A 16,781-nucleotide genomic window follows, 5' to 3' on the forward strand; every position below is an offset into this window, starting at 1 on the left:
CAGCCAGTCCCCCTTTTTACACATTGCGGCAGCCAGACCCCCTTTTTACACATTGCGGCAGCCAGGCCCCCTGAGAGAGAGAGAGAGAGAGTGTGAGAGAGAAAGATACTTACCATCTCCCCGCTGGCATTCAGGCTCCTCGTGCAGCTCCCTCGGTGCAGGCAGTGGAGAAGGAGGAGGAGGAGGGAGGGGGACTGGAGCCGCAGCAGCGCTATTTCATTGGTAGTAAGCGCCGCTGCAGCAGTCCCCTCTCCTTCCGTATTGGCTGCCCGGCGCTGCTGTGGATGCTGGGATGGAGGAACCGAATCCCAGCATCCACAGTAGCGCTGTGTGCCAGGCCCACTTGGCACACACGTAGTTACGGCCCTGTACAGTTATAATATATACAGGAGGCGATAGATACAGTATGATTAGTAAATAAGGAGCAGGGATTGTGTATTACCTAGCACATGTGCTGATCTGAGCCAGAAGTTGATTTCTTGTTGCTAGGAGACGGAGGACTCACTGCTGTCAGTTGCTGTGTGAGCACATGAAGAGGCGGGTGTGATCGTGATGTGAGATTGCTTGTCACATGGTAGGGTCTGAAAGAAGCTATTGGGCTGAGGTTGGTTGCAATGGTGACAGCGTATCTTCTGAGTGGCAGTGTTGTCAATGTGTTACACTAACTACATCCACAGTTACATACAGTATATGTAGTATGGAGGAGGTCAGTATGATATACCGGCTGCTAGGATGGTGGCCATCAGTATATTGACAACGGCATCCTGGGAGCCAGTATACCGGCAGCATGGCGAGCGCCAAGAGTCCCTTTACGGGCTCTATGAGTGTCGTGGACACCCATAAGTGGGAATAGCCCCTGTTAGCTGGGATTCCGGCTGGCGGCATTGTCAGCTGTCAGGATCCCGACTGCTGGCAACCTAACTGCATCCTGTATGTAGTCAGTGGTGCAAGTAGCAAAAACATCTTAGTGGCACTGTGTGTGCGGGCCGCAGGCGCGCCCCCCAAAAAACTGGGCGCGTCCATGTGCCACAAGGGATGTGGCCAATGAAAATGGGGGCATGTCAACATGACACGTCCCCATTTCTCGTCACTCTGAGAACATTAATTTACATTCCATATGCACCTTATCTTTATGATAGTTTCTCACAATGGGGAACCTCTGAAGAAATGTATCCTCCCTGGTCAGACAGCATTTTCAGTAGAGATGAGCGGGTTCGGTTCTCAGAGAACCAAACCCTATCGAACTTCACCATTCAAGTCTGGTTCCGAGCCAGGCTCGGCTTTTCCCGCCTGACTCGAAAACCAGAACGAGGCAAAACTTCATCATCCCGCTGTCGGATTCTTGCGGGGTTTGGATTTTATATATTCCGGCATTGGAGAGTAAAGAGAGAGGACGTGTGTCCGTCCTCAGTGTCCCCTGTGGTAGTGTCTTGTGCTGTATTTGTCCAGTCACAGTGTTTGTGTCCTCTTGCTGCCATATGTCCATTGCTGCCGTGTTGTGCTGCATCAGTTCAGTGGTGGTGTATTGTGCTGCATCAGTCCAGTGGTAGTGTAATGTGCATCAGCCATCAGTCATTCCAGTGACCAGACAGTCACAGTGTTTGTGTCCTCTTGCTGCCATATGTCCATTGCTGCTGTGTTGTGCTGCATCAGTTCAGTGTTGCTGTGTTGTGCTGCATCAGACCAGTGGTAGTGTCCTGGCCATCAGTCATTCCAGTGACCAGGCAGTCACACTGCTATACGCTGCTGCTATATGTCCACTGCTGCCGTATTATAGTACTAATAATAATAAACAACAACAAGCCCCTTACAGTGTTGCTGTGTTGTGCTGCATCAGACCAGTGGTAGTGTCCTGGCCATCAGTCATTCCTGTGACCAGGCAGTCACAGTGGTATGCTCTGCTGCTATATGTCCCCTGCTGCCGTATTATAATAATAATAACAACAACAACAAGTCCCTTACAGTGTTGCTGTGTTGTGCTGCATCAGACCAGTGGTAGTGTCCTGGCCATCAGTCATTCCAGTGACCAGGCAGTCACACTGATATACGCTGCTGCTATATGTCCACTGCTGCCGTATTATAATAATAACAACAAGTCCCTTACAGTGTTTCTGTGTTGTGCTGCATCAGACCAGTGGTAGTGTCCTGGCCATCAGTCATTCCTGTGACCAGGCAGTCACAGTGGTATATGTTGCTGCTATATGTCCACTGCTGCCATATTATAATAATAATAATAATAATAATAATAATAATAATAATAACAATAACAAGTCCCTTACAGTGTTGCTGTGTTTTGCTGCATCAGACCAGTGGTAGTGTCCTGGCCATCAGTCTTTCCAGTGACGAGGCAGTCACAGTGGTATACGCTGCTGCTATATGTCCACTGCTGCCATATTATAATAATAATAATAATAATAACAACAACATGTCCCTTACAGTGTTGCTGTATTGTGCTGCATCAGACCAGTGGTAGTGTCCTGGCCATCAGTCATTCCAGTGACCAGGAAGTCACAGTGGTATACGCTGCTGCTATATTTCCACTGCTAACGTATTATAATAATATTAATAATAACAACAACAAGTCCCTTACAGTGTTGCTGTGTTGTGCTGTATCCGACCAGTGGTAGTGTCCTGGCCATCAGTCATTCCAGTGACCAGGAAGTCACAGTGGTATACGCTGCTGCTATATGTCCACTGCTGCCGTATAATAATAATAATAATAACAATAACAAGTCCCTTACAGTGTTGCTGTGTTGTGCTGCATCAGACCAGTGGTAGTGTCCTGGCCATCAGTCATTCCAGTGACCAGGCAGTCACAGTGGTATACGCTGCTGCTATATGTCCACTGCTAACGTATTATAATAAAAATAACAACCACAAGTTCCTTACAGTGTTGCTGTGTTTTGCTGCATCAGACCAGTGGTAGTGTCCTGGCCATCAGTCATTCCAGTGACTAGGCAGTCACAGTGGTATACGCTGCTGCTATATGTCCACTGCTGCCGTATTATAATAATAATAACAACAAGTCCCTCACAGTGTTGCTGTGTTGTGCTGCATCAGACCAGTGGTAGTGTCCTGGCCATCAGTCATTCCAGTGACCAGGCAGTCACAGTGGTATACACTGCTGCTATATGTCCACTGCTGCCGTATTATAATAATATTAATAATAACAACAACAAGTCCCTTACAGTGTTGCTGTGTTGTGCTGTATCCGACCAGTGGTAGTGTCCTGGCCATCAGTCATTCCAGTGACCAGGCAGTCACAGTGGTATACGCTGCTGCTATATGTCCACTGCTGCCGTATAATAATAATAATAATAACAATAACAACAAGTCCCTCATCTGCAATCCTGACGAAGCCTTGTTGGTAAGGTGAAACGCGTAGATCTCAGATCGAATCGATCCTGCACACTGCCGCTCAGTGCTGAGAACGGCGTGGACAGGATATCCGCCGGCGGACTCCGGACTCACCCGTTGTGGGAGTACAGGACATCAGTGCACTCAGTTGAAAGACCTTTAGCACGGAGCACTTTTGAGGTATTTACCCATCTAAGTACCTACAGTATTTATACCTACATGGGACATTATCACCTTGGGAGACCACTTGCTGTATAGATGGACTCAGACTGAACAGTGATTGACTTTTCCTGTTCAAACGTGAACTGAATCAAGTTCAGCAGCCATCTATTTATATATTTGATTAGCAGTCAGTTTTTAAACAGAGGGAGTAAGCCGCAAATTTGTGCACCCCCTGTGTATACAAGCACCTTATCATCCCGTATAGGTGCAATATCTCCTATTTGGATAAATAATTTTAGGAACGTTTTTTTGACCATCTACCTTCTATTAAATACCAATCCAGGACATTATCAACTTGCATGTTATTTATGTTTTATGTTGTGTGTTAGCCTGTCTGTATGTTTACCGGTAATAGGCAAGACATTTTTCTCATATACTTCTTTATGAGAATTTATTCGAAGCAGATTACTTTAAAGACATAAATCGTTTTTGGAATAAATCAGATTTGAAATACATTTAATTTTCACTAAAAAATATTTTTATTATACATACAGTGTTGTTAACCTTATATTCGTCCTAGCTTGCGCTGGGGATATCCATTTGTAAGTCCCTTACAGTGTTGCTGTGTTGTGCTGCATCAGACCAGTGGTAGTGTCCTGCAGCGCCGTAACTAGGCATTTTAGCGCTGTGTGCAAGAAAAGACATTGGCGCCCCGCCATGCAAGATAGGGGCAGTGCGCGCCGTAGGCACGTGCAAAACATATAGGGGCGTGGCTTCATGGGCAAGGGGCGTGGCCACGAAATAATAGCAATTCATACTACGGTGCACAGTAGTCTACATTATTCAAGTTACGCTGCACAGTAGTGCCACTACACCAGGTAGAGCCCCTTTTATACATTACCGCAGACAGCGTCCCCCTTTTTACACATTACAGCAGACAGTCTCCCTTTTAACACATTGCGGCAGCAGGTCCCCCTTTTTACACATTGCGGCAGACAGCGTCCCCTTTTTTACACATTACAGCAGACAGCGTCCCCTTTTTTACACATTACGGCAGACAGCGTCCCATTTTTACACATTACAACAGACAGCGTCCCCGTTTTTACACATTACGGCAGACGGTATCCCCCTTTATACACATTGCGGCAGCCAGTCCCCCTTTTTACACATTACGGCAGCCAGTCCCCCTTTTTACACATTGCGGCAGCCAGTCCCCCTTTTTACACATTGCGGCAGCCAGTCCCCATTTTTACACATTGCGGCAGCCAGTCCCCCTTTTTACACATTGCGACAGCCAGGCCCCCTTTTTACACATTGCAGCAGCCAGTCCCCCTTTTTACACATTGCGGCAGCCAGTCCCCCTTTTTACACATTGCGGCAGCCAGGCCCCCTTTTTACACATTATGGCAGACGGTGTCCCCCTGAGAGAGAGAGAGAGAGAGAGAGAGAGAGAGAAAGATACATACTTACCATCTCCCCGCTGACAGGCTCCTCATGCAGCTTCCTCGGTGCAGGCAGGTGAGAAGGAGGAGGAGGAGGAGGAAGGGGGACTGGAGCCGCAGCAGCGCTATTTCATTGGTAGTAAGCGCCGCTGCAGCATCCCCCTCTCCTTCCGTAGTGGCTGCCCGGCGCTGCTGTGGATGCTGGGATGGAGGAACCGCATCCCAGCATCCACAGCAGCGCCGGGCAGCCAATACGGAAGGAGAGGGGGATGCTGCAGCGGCGCTTACCACCAATGAAATAGCGCTGCTGCGGCTCCAGTCCCCCTCCCTCCTCCTCCTTCTCACCTGCCCGGCGCTGTAGCTCTCCTCCACAGCGCGGCGGCGGCGCACGGCGCAGACTTCAGAGGCATGTAATGAGTCAATTTGACTCATTACATGCCGCTGGCCGTGCGCCCTCAGGGCAACTGCGCTGTGTGCCAAGCCCACTTGGCACACACGTAGTTACGGCCCTGGTGTCCTGGCCATCAGCCATCAGTCATTCTTGTGCCGAATATTGTGTTATATAACTCCCAAAAAATAATGGAGAACAAAAATTTGGAGGATAAAATAGGGAAAGATCAAGAACTACTTCCTCCTAGTGCTGAAGCTGCTGCCACTAGCCATGACATAGATGATGAATGAAATGCCATCAACGTCGTCTGCCAAGGCCGATGCCCAATGTAATAGTAGAGGGCATGTAAAATCCAAAAAGCCAAAGTTCAGTAAAAAGACCCCAAAAAATGCCAATATGCCATTTATGACATGGTGTGGCAAGGAACAGCTGATGCCCTGGCCTATGTTCAGAACTAATGGTTCAGCTTCACATGACGATGGAAGCCCTCATAACTGAGGCCTTGACACTTATGTTGGTGTAAGACGTGCGTCCGGTATCCGCCATTAGTGCCATGAAATTTAGACAATTGATGGAGGTATTGTGTCCCCGGTACCAAATCTCATCTAGATTCCACTTCACTAGGCAGGCGATAGCAAGATTTTGCCATTTAATTCCAGTGATTTGGACATATAATTCCAGTGATTTTGCCATTTAATTCCAGTGATTTTGCCATTTAACTCCAGTGATTTGGACGTATAATTCCAGTGATTTGGAAGGATAATTACAGTGATTTTGCAGTATTATTACTAGTGATGAGCGGGTTCAGTTCCTCGGAATCCGAACACCACCGAACTTCACCCTTTTTACACGGGTCCGAGGCATACTCGGATTCTCCCGTATGGCTCGGTTAACCCGAGCGCGCCCGAACATCATCATCCCGCTGTCGGATTCTCGCGAGATTCGGATTCTATATAAGGAGCCGCGCGTCGCCGACATTTTTCACTCGTGCATTGGAAATGATAGTGAGAGAACGTGGCTGGCGTCCTCTCACTTTGTTTCAGGGGGCTGCAGTGCAAATATCTTTATTCTGGGGACCAGCAGTATTATAGGAGGAGTACAGTGCAGAATTTTGCTGACCAGTGACCACCAGTATTATACGTTGTCTGCCTGAAAAACGCTCCATATCTGTGTTCAGTGTGCTGTATATATCTGTGCTCACACTGCTTTATTGTGGGGACTGGGGACCAGCAGTATTATATAGGAGGAGTACAGTGCAGAGTTTTGCTGACCAGTGACCACCAGTATACGTTGTCTGCCTGAAAAACGCTCCATATCTGTGCTCAGTGTGCTGCATATATCTGTGCTCACACTGCTTTATTGTGGGGACTGGGGACCAGCAGTATTATATAGGAGGAGTACAGTGCAGAGTTTTGCTGACCAGTGACCACCAGTATTATACGTTCTCTGCCTGAAAAACGCTCCATATCTGTGCTCAGTGTGCTGCATATATCTGTGCTCACACTGCTTTATTGTGGGGACTGGGGACCAGCAGTATTATATAGGAGGAGTACAGTGCAGAGTTTTGCTGACCAGTGACCACCAGTATTATACGTTCTCTGCCTGCAAAACGCTCCATATCTGTGCTCAGTGTGCTGCATATATCTGTGCTCACACTGCTTTATTTTGAGGACTGGGGACCAGCAGTATTATATAGGAGGAGTACAGTGCAGAGTTTTGCTGACCAGTAACCACCAGTATTATACGTTCTCTGCCTGAAAAACGCTCCATATCTGTGCTCAGTGTGCTGCATATATCTGTGCTCACACTGCTTTATTGTGGGGACTGGGGACCAGCAGTATTATATAGGAGGAGTACAGTGCAGAGTTTTGCTGACCAGTGACCACCAGTATTATACGTTCTCTGCCTGAAAAAAGCTCCATATCTGTGCTGCATTGTAGTATATAGTAGGAGTACAGTGCATAATTTTGCTGACCACCAGTATATAATATATAGGAGTACGGTACAGAAGGCCACTGCTCTACCTACCTCTGTGTCGTCAAGTATACTATCCATCCATACCTGTGGTGCATTTCAGTTTTGCACAGTTTGCTGACCACCAGTATAGCAGGCAGAGATCCGCATAGGCTCGAAGCCACATAAACACCCTGAATTTTTCTGACATGTGTTGAGGATAGGCAGGGCTAGCCTTAGTGATTGACAGTTGTGGTCAGGTGACAGATGGGTGCCTATTAGGGATATGTAGGAGGAGTATACACAGGGGTATATAGTACTGGGTTTTGGCAGCCATCTTCCTCTTGCCCGTTTTTTCTTGGATGAGGGTAAGGACATACTGTCAGCATTTTGTCAAGTTATTCCCCCTCCTTTGGATACTGCATTTATTACTGCTCCCTCTCTTTATACTACTGTCAGTGTGCGCTTTAGGTGTCATTGCATTTTTCTGCAGCAGCATGCCCCGTCCCAAGCGATCAGCGCCCCCCCCCCCCCCCCCCCGCCCCCGCCGCCTGGCTGAGGCCTTCCGACCGCTCGCAGCAGCGGGCTATCGCCGGCCGCGGGTGCGCGCGGTCCCCCCCTCCGCTTCGCCGCCCGTCGGAGACAGTGTCCTGCTCTCCTCGGGCGGCGGTGTCTCTCCCGCGACGGCCGCTCTGGGAGCCCGGCACAGCGGTAGAGCCGCGCGCGCCCCGGCCTCCATGGGAAGTCGCGTTCTCTTCCCCACGGCCCCAGTTGGCGGGTCAGGTGACCCATCGGACGGGTCCTGCGGCGGCACACAGGGGAATGGGGTGATGGGTCTATCACCAGCCAGCTCCCCTGCGGGTGCCATCTCTCGCAGGGTCAGTTCGGGGGGCGGGGCCTTCAGTGGCACAGTCGCAATCCATGTTTGCCCCCGCGGTTCCCATAGTGTCCAATCCGGTTGGGGGCAGTGGGGTGTCGGGTGTCGGCGGGCAGGCATCTGGGATTTACCCGGGGGCGCTCCCGGTATCCCAGATCCTTCTGCCGCCGGTGAGTGGCCCGTGGCCAAGTGGACCGACGCCGTCTGCTGGCCAGCTCCTGGTGCAGTGGATGGGGCCGGGACACACTTCCGTGGCCGCGTCATTAGCGTACCAAGGCGGCACATATCAAGGTCCGCCCGCGGGTTTCCTACCGGCGGCTTCCGTGTCGGTGGCCTGGTCGGGGGCACTGCAAATCCCGGTCATGACTTCCGGGGCGGCACCCGATTTGCGAGGGGGTCAGGCCCCCTTTTCGTCCCCTTATTTGCCAGCAGCATTTACGCAAGCGCAGGGATCAGTGACCTCATGGCCCACGCCGATTGGTCCGGGGTTTGCTCCATGGGGGGGTTCCTACGCCGGCGGCTTTACCCCCGGGGCCCTCGCGCAGATGCCTTATTGGGCGGCGCCATTTTCTCAGGCTCTGCCCAATTGGCACGCCGGTTTTAGCTCCCCGGCCACATGGCCTCCAGCGTCCGGCGCGGCCGTCGAACTGGCTGGCGCTTCGTCAGTGGGCATGCCCGCCCTCGGTTCACGGCCCCCTCTTGCTGTTTCCCCCCCTCCGCTACCTCCGGTTCCCCCGCCGGAGGCGGACGCTTTTGTGCCTCCCCCCCCCCCCCCCCTTCTGTTTCCCCATCAGGTGCAGGTGTGTTGAGGTGGGTCTCTCCCCCGGGTGGATCGTCGGGAGCCACGGCAGCAGCAACATCCGGCGAAGCACAGCCAGGAGCCGAGAAGCAGGCGGAGCAAGTGGGAGCGGGGGGACCTCAGGTCCCTGAAGAGGTTCCATCCGGCCCCGCCACCGCGGCAGAAGAAGCGGGCGGTCCTTCTGGAACGGGTGAGACGGTTAATCCTTCTTCTGATAGTTCTTCTTCCAGCTCCTCTTCAGATACTAGGTCTTCCGGGTCCCCCAGGCGCCCGCGTAAATTAGCCAGGCTCATTGCGCATCGTTTGCACAAGAAAGATAGGAAGGCCAAAGGCGCAGTTACGGCAATCACACAGGACCCTCCGCGTTTTACGGAAATGGTGCACTACGCAAACACTGCGGTCACCAGGGGGTTACGTAAACGGATGAGGGAAAAGATCAACAAGGGTAAATACGTCGACATGTTCACCCTTACGGATGACATGCGCAAGGCGTTCGATAAGGCCAAGAAGGTCGGGGGCATTGGCGAGAATGCATTTCGCAATTTCCACCAGTGGCTCCGGGGGTTTTTAGTGTTCACAGCGTGCTACGCTGAGACGAGGCCTACGGAATATCACAACACGGTCAAGTATTTGTACCTGGTACACGAAATGTACTTGACCTCCAAGAGTTACGCGTGGCGGGATTACGATGAGAAATTCCGTCGTAACCAAGAAGGTAACCCGACACTACCCTTGGGGTTCAAGGACGTGGAAGTTTGGTTAGAGGTCACTCATCAGAATAAGCCCCTTTATGAAGCCCAGGGCGGCAAGCCGGGTTTAAGTGTCCGGCCGAGCCCGCCTATGGGGAATAAAGGGAAATGCTTTGCTTTCAACGAGGGCAAGTGTTCCCGGGGGGCTAACTGCCGTTTTCGCCACTCCTGCAAGGTGTGCGGCGGGGGTCACCCGTCCAAAGATTGCCAGTCCTCTTCCGGGTCCAGGCCCTCTGATGCTGCCGAGGTGCCCGGAAGTGGAAAGTAAGGCGTTTTCCCCCATCAACGTCCCCGAATTGGCTAAATGGTTGGGCAGTTACCCCGACGTCACTTCGGGGTTGTTTTTGTTGGAAGGTTTTCGTAGCGGTTTCCGGCTTCCCATCCCGGATTCGGTCCTCGTGGTCTCCAGGCGCAATTTAAAATCCGCACGCGATTTCCCCTCCGTGGTCGCCCGTAAGGTCTAGGCGGAAATCGATTTGGGGCGCATGTGCGGCCCTTTCCCGTCCCCACCACTGCCCCGGCTGTGCGTTTCACCGTTAGGGGTGGTCCCCAAGAAAACCCAGGGTCAATTCCGCCTCATTCAGCATTTGTCACACCCCCGTGGCGGCTCGGTCAACGACGCCATCCCGGAGGAAGCTTGCAGCGTGCGATATCAATCGTTTGATGAGGCCATGCGGTTAGTCCAAAGGGCGGGTCCCAGCGCCCTCATGGCCAAGATGGACATTGAGTCCGCTTTCCGCCTCCTGCCCATCCACCCCGACTCCCTGCGTTTCCTTGATTTCAGGTTAGGGGGTGGGTATTATGTAGACAGGTGCTTGCCTATGGGGTGTTCCATTTCTTGTGCCTACTTTGAGAAATTCAGTTCGTTTTTACATTGGTGCGTAGTGTCAGCCTCCGGCCACCCGGGGGTTGCCCACTACCTAGACGATTTTCTCTTTGTGGGTCCAAGGGAGGGGTCTGTTTGCCGGGATGTACTGGGTTTAGCCCAGAGTTTGTTCGGTCGCCTGGGCGTGCCCGTGGCCTCGGATAAGACCGAGGGGCCCACGACGTGCCTCAGTTATTTGGGCATTGAAATCGATTCGGAAGCCGGTTGCTGCCGGCTTCCGGCCGATAAGGTGCTCAAGTTGCTGGGTCTCATAGAGCAGTGCCTCCTCACGCGCAGGGTCAGACTACAACGGGTTCAGTCGTTGCTCGGGTCTTTTAATTTTGCGTGCAGGATCATACCCATGGGCCGGGTTTTCTGCCGTAAGCTTGAGAGATCCATGGCGGGGGTGCGAAAACCTCACCATACGGTTTACATTTCGAGCGAGGTCAGGGAGGACTTGAGAACCTGGTCCACTTTTTTGGTTTCTTTTAACCGGGAGGTGTTGTGGCCAGCGAAGCGCTGCTCCAACGCCGCGTTACAACTTATTACCGACGCCGCTGGGGGTTCGGGCTTTGGGGCTTTTTTCAGAACAGAACATGCGCCGCGCCTTGGCCCGCAGCATGGGTGACCCGAGGTTTTACAAGGAACTTGCTCCTTCTAGAGTTATTCCCCTTGATAGTGGCGGTCGAGTTATGGGCACCCAGCTTGTCGGATCGGAGTATTGTATTTCGCTGCGACAATCTGGGCGTCGTGCACGCCGTTAATAACCAGCGCTCGTCCTCTCCTGAGGCTCTGCGCTTGTTGCGTTATCTTGTGCTCAAGTGCTTGAGGCATAACATTCATTTCACGGCTGCGCATGTCCCAGGGGTTGACAATAGAATTGCTGACGCACTGTCGCGTTTTGAGTTTGATAAGTTTAGGGAGCTGGTGCCTGATGCGGCGATTGGGGGTCTATTGGTGCCGCCCTTCCTGTGGAGAATCGTTGACTAAGGCCATCCCCGGTGAGTGGGACTTGCCTCTGCGGGCAGGATACCGTTTGGGGTATGGCGACCCGGTATCAGTTGGCTAGGCTTGCGCCTTGTCTAAGGAATATGTTAAGTATTGTTGTTATTGCGCCTGTTGCGCGAACCCGGAAACGTGTTTTACTCGTCGGTTTGTGAACGGCTAGCGTTCAGAAATGGAGGGTGTGAAGTGAATTTTTAAATTTTCCTCCGATGGGGACCGAATTACAATTGGCATCACACACGGTTCACGGGAGGTTTTTTGAGTTTTCTCCTTCACTCGGGTTCTTAATTGCATGTTTAAGTTATTTGTTTCTATTTGTATAGTGTCTGACGGTAAGGAATTTTCTTTTGCAGCTACTTTGGACATCTCGGATCAGATTTGGCTCATTGGCCATTCCTTTATTTTTTGGGCGGAGAGGCATCCAATGGCAGGACGAACGGGCGAATTATTTGGGGACAAGGTAGTTAGATGGTTAGGAGTTAGAGGTTTGCGTTGGATGGGTTTACTTCGCTTGCTGTTTCGCCATGAACGGAGGTGGGGGCGGCCCGGCTGGGTTGTCATTCACCTCGGGGGGAATGATATGGGGCGGGTCAAAGGCATTGACCTCATCTTGAGTATCAAAGCGGATTTAGTGGCATTGCGGGCATCCTGGCCCCGGGTGATAGTTGTGTGGTCTGACATGGTGCCCCGTTTCCATTGGCAGGGTGCCATTCGCTTTTCTGCTATCGAGAAAGCGAGGAAGAAAGTTAATTCCGCTGTGTCAGTATACGTGCGGGCGATAGGAGGTTTAGTGGTTAGGCATCCGCTTTTGGTGCTGCACAATGTGCAGTTTTATAGGGAAGACGGTGTTCACCTTTCCCCTGCGGGTATTGGTGTGTTCTTGGAAAGTATTTTTAGAGTGCTATCTGGTTGAATCTCTTCTCCTGTTGTTGGTTGGATGGCGGTCTGCGGTTTTTTGTTAAAATCCTTGTTGTGGCGGAAAGTCGCTACCAGCCAGCGGTCAAATAGTTACATAAGTGGTCACTGTGGGGCACCCCCTTTTGATTGAACAGCGAGTATGCCCTCCCCTTGCGGGTGGACTACGGATGTTCCCGTGCGGGTTCGTCCACGGCTCTGCTAAAGTAAGGGGGGTGAGCCTGCGCAGTGCGGGTTATGTTAAGGAGGCGGTTGTGAGGCCCTTCCTATTTTATGGTTTATTATAGTTGACTGGTGCTGGTGAGTTGGTAGCGCCTTTTTCTTGCCATCCTCCAATATTCTTAGTTTAAACGACAGGTCACCAAACAATAAATATCTGTTTGACCTTTTAAATCTAGCAGTTGGTGTCCGTGTCTTTATTTCTTAGTGATAAGCTAGCTAGTTATAAATGTTAAATTCGTCGGAATAAAGTCATGGGTGGTTTAAGCAGGCAGAGATCCGCATAGGCTCGAAGCCACATAAACACCCTGAATTTTTCTGACATGTGTTGAGGATAGGCAGGGCTAGCCTTAGTGATTGACAGTTGTGGTCAGGTGACAGATGGGTGCCTATTAGGGATATGTAGGAGGAGTATACACAGGGGTATATAGTACTGGGTTTTGGCAGCCATCTTCCTCTTGCCAGTTTTTTCTTGGATGCCCTCCCACCCTCCCTGTAAGGTTGCTCGAGGCTCGCTTTTCGGGCCTCTATTTCCATTTCATAGCAGGCTTTGATAGCCAGATGGGCGGAAAGTCGCTACCAGCCAGCGGTCAAATAGTTACATAAGTGGTCACTGTGGGGCACCCCCTTTTGATTGAACAGCGAGTATGCCCTCCCCTTGCGGGTGGACTACGGATGTTCCCGTGCGGGTTCGTCCACGGCTCTGCTAAAGTAAGGGGGGTGAGCCTGCGCAGTGCGGGTTATGTTAAGGAGGCGGTTGTGAGGCCCCTCCTATTTTATGGTTTATTATAGTTGACTGTTGCTGGTGAGTTGGTAGCGCCTTTTTCTTGCCATCCTCCAATATTCTTGGTTTAAACGACAGGTCACCAAACAATAAATATCTGTTTGACCTTTTAAATCTAGCAGTTGGTGTCCGTGTCTTTATTTATTAGTGATAAGCTAGCTAGTTATAAATGTTAAGTTCGTCGGAATAAAGTCATGGGTGGTTTAATAATATATAGCAGTATGGTACAGTAGGCCACTACTCTACCTACCTCTGTGTCGTCAAGTATACTATCCATCCATACCTGTGGTGCATTTCAGTTTTGCACAGTTTGCTGACCACCAGTATATAATATATAGCAGTACGGTACAGTAGGCCACTGCTCTACCTACCTCTGTGTCGTCAAGTATACTATCCATCCATAACTGTGGTGCATTTAAGTTTTGCACAGTTTGCTGACCACCAGTATATAATATATAGCAGTACGGTACAGTACGCCACTGCTCTACCTACCTCTGTGCCGTCAAGTATACTATCCATCCATACCTGTGGTGCATTTCAGTTTTGCACAGTTTGCTGACCACCAGTATATAATATATAGCAGTACGGTACAGTAGGCCACTGCTCTACCTACCTCTGTGTCGTCAAGTATACTATCCATCCATACCTGTGGCGCATTTCAGTTTTGCACAGTTTGCTGACCACCAGTATATAATATATAGCAGTACGGTACAGTAGGCCACTGCTCTACCTACCTCTGTGTCGTCAAGTATACTATCCATCCATACCTGTGGTGCATTTCATTTTTGCACAGTTTGCTGACCACCAGTATATAATATATAGCAGTACGGTACAGTAGGCCACTGCTCTACCTACCTCTGTGTCGTCAAGTATACTATCCATCCATACCTGTGGTGCATTTCAGTTTTGCACAGTTTGCTGACCACCAGTATATAATATATAGCAGTACGGTACAGTAGGCCACTGCTCTACCTACCTCTGTGTCGTCAAGTATACTATCCATCCATACCTGTGGTGCATTTCAGTTGTGCGCAGCATATATAGTAGTAGGCCATTGCTATTGATACTGGCATATAATTCCACACATTAAAAAATGGAGAACAAAAATGTGGAGGGTAAAATAGGGAAAGATCAAGATCCACTTCCACCTCGTGCTGAAGCTGCTGCCACTAGTCATGGCCGAGACGATGAAATGCCATCAACGTCGTCTGCCAAGGCCGATGCCCAATGTCATAGTAGAGAGCATGTAAAATCCAAAAAACAAAAGTTCAGTAAAATGACCCAAAAATCAAAATTAAAAGCGTCTGAGGAGAAGCGTAAACTTGCCAATATGCCATTTACGACACGGAGTGGCAAGGAACGGCTGAGGCCCTGGCCTATGTTCATGGCTAGTGGTTCAGCTTCACAGGAGGATGGAAGCACTCATCCTCTCGCTAGAAAAATGAAAAGACTTAAGCTGGCAAAAGCACAGCAAAGAACTGTGCGTTCTTCTAAATCACAAATCCCCAAGGAGAGTCCAATTGTGTCGGCTGCGATGCCTGACCTTCCCAACACTGGACGGGAAGAGGTGGCGCCTTCCACCATTTGCACGCCCCCTGCAAGTGCTGGAAGGAGCACCCGCAGTCCAGTTCCTGATAGTCAAATTGAAGATGTCACTGTTGAAGTACACCAGAATGAGGATATGGGTGTTGCTGGCGCTGAGGAGGAAATTGACAAGGAGGATTCTGATGGTGAGGTGGTTTGTTTAAGTCAGGCACCCGGGGAGACACCTGTTGTCCGTGGGACGAATATGGCCATTGACATGCCTGGTCAAATTACAAAAAAAATCACCTCTTCGGTGTGGAATTATTTTAACACAAATGTGGACAACAGGTGTCAAGCCATGTGTTGCCTTTGTCAAGCTGTAATAAGTAGGGGTAAGGACGTTAACCACCTCGGAACATCCTCCCTTATACGTCACCTGCAGCGCATTCATCATAAGTCAGTGACAAGTTCAAAGACTTTGGATGACAGCGGAAGCAGTTCACTGACCACTAAATCCCTTCCTCTTGTAACCAAGGTCCTGCAAACCACACCCCCAACTCCCTCAGTGTCAATTTCCTCCTTACACAGGAAAGCCAATAGTCCTGCAGGCCATGTCACTGTCAAGTCTGACGAGTCCTCTCCTGCCTGGGATTCCTCCGATGCATCCTTGAGTGTAACGCCTACTGCTGCTGGCACTGCTGTTGTTGCTGCTGGGAGTCGATTGTCATCCCAGAGGGGAAGTCGGAAGACCACTTGTACTACTTCCAGTAAGCAATTAACTGTCCAACAGTCCATTGCGAGGAAGATGAAATATCACAGCAGTCATCCTGCTGCAAAGCGGATAACTCAGGCCTTGGCAGCCTGGGCGGTGAGAAACGTGTTTCCGTTATCCACCGTTAATTCACAGGCAACTACAGACTTGATTGAGGTACTGTGTCCCCAGTACCAAATACCATCTAAGTTCCATTTCTCTAGGCAGGCGATACCAAAAATGTACACAGACCTCAGAAAAAGAGTCACCAGTGTCCTAAAATATGCAGTTGTACCCAATGTCCACTTAACCACGGACATGTGGACAAGTGGAGCAGGGCAGACTCAGGACTATATGACTGTGACAGCCAACTGGGTAGATGTATTGTCTCCCGCAGCAAGAACAGCGGCGGCGGCACCAGTAGCAGCATCTCGCAAACACCAACTCGTTCCTAGGCAGGCTACGCTTTGTATCACCGCTTTCCAGAAGAGGCACACAGCTGACAACCTCTTACGGAAACTGAGGAACATCATCGCAGAATGGCTTACCCCAAATGGACTCTCCTGGGGATTTGTGACATCGGACAACGCCAGCAATATTGTGCGTGCATTACATCTGGGCAAATTCCAGCACGTCCCATGTTTTGCACATACATTGAATTTGGTGGTGCAGAATTATTTAAAAAATGACAGGGACGTGCAAGAGATGCTGTCGGTGGCCCGAAGAATTGCGGGCCACTTTCGGCATTCAGCCACCGCCTGCCGAAGACTGGAGCACCAGCAAACAGTCCTGAACCTGCCCTGTCATCATCTCAAGCAAGACGTAGTAACGAGGTGGAATTCAACCCTCTATATGCTTCAGAGGATGGAGGAGCAGCAAAAGGCCATTCAAACCTATACATCTGCCTACGATATAGGCAAAGGAGGGGGAATGCACCTGACTCAAGCGCAGTGGAGAATGATTTCAACGTTGTGCAAGGTTCTACAAC

General features: G+C 50.4%; 1 long non-coding RNA gene across 1 annotated transcript in view; it reads left to right on the top strand.

Moving 5' to 3' along the window:
• Nucleotides 1-498: 498 nt before the first annotated feature.
• The window catches only part of LOC134929365 (uncharacterized), a 59,116-nt gene continuing 42,833 nt past the window's right edge, over nucleotides 499-16,781 (top strand). The window contains exon 1 of the long non-coding RNA XR_010178511.1: nucleotides 499-574. This is a non-coding gene — a long non-coding RNA (uncharacterized LOC134929365). The remainder of the gene's footprint in view (nucleotides 575-16,781) is intronic.

Source organism: Pseudophryne corroboree, chromosome 5 (genome assembly GCF_028390025.1).
Source record: "Pseudophryne corroboree isolate aPseCor3 chromosome 5, aPseCor3.hap2, whole genome shotgun sequence".
Taxonomy (NCBI): Eukaryota; Metazoa; Chordata; class Amphibia; order Anura; family Myobatrachidae; genus Pseudophryne; species Pseudophryne corroboree.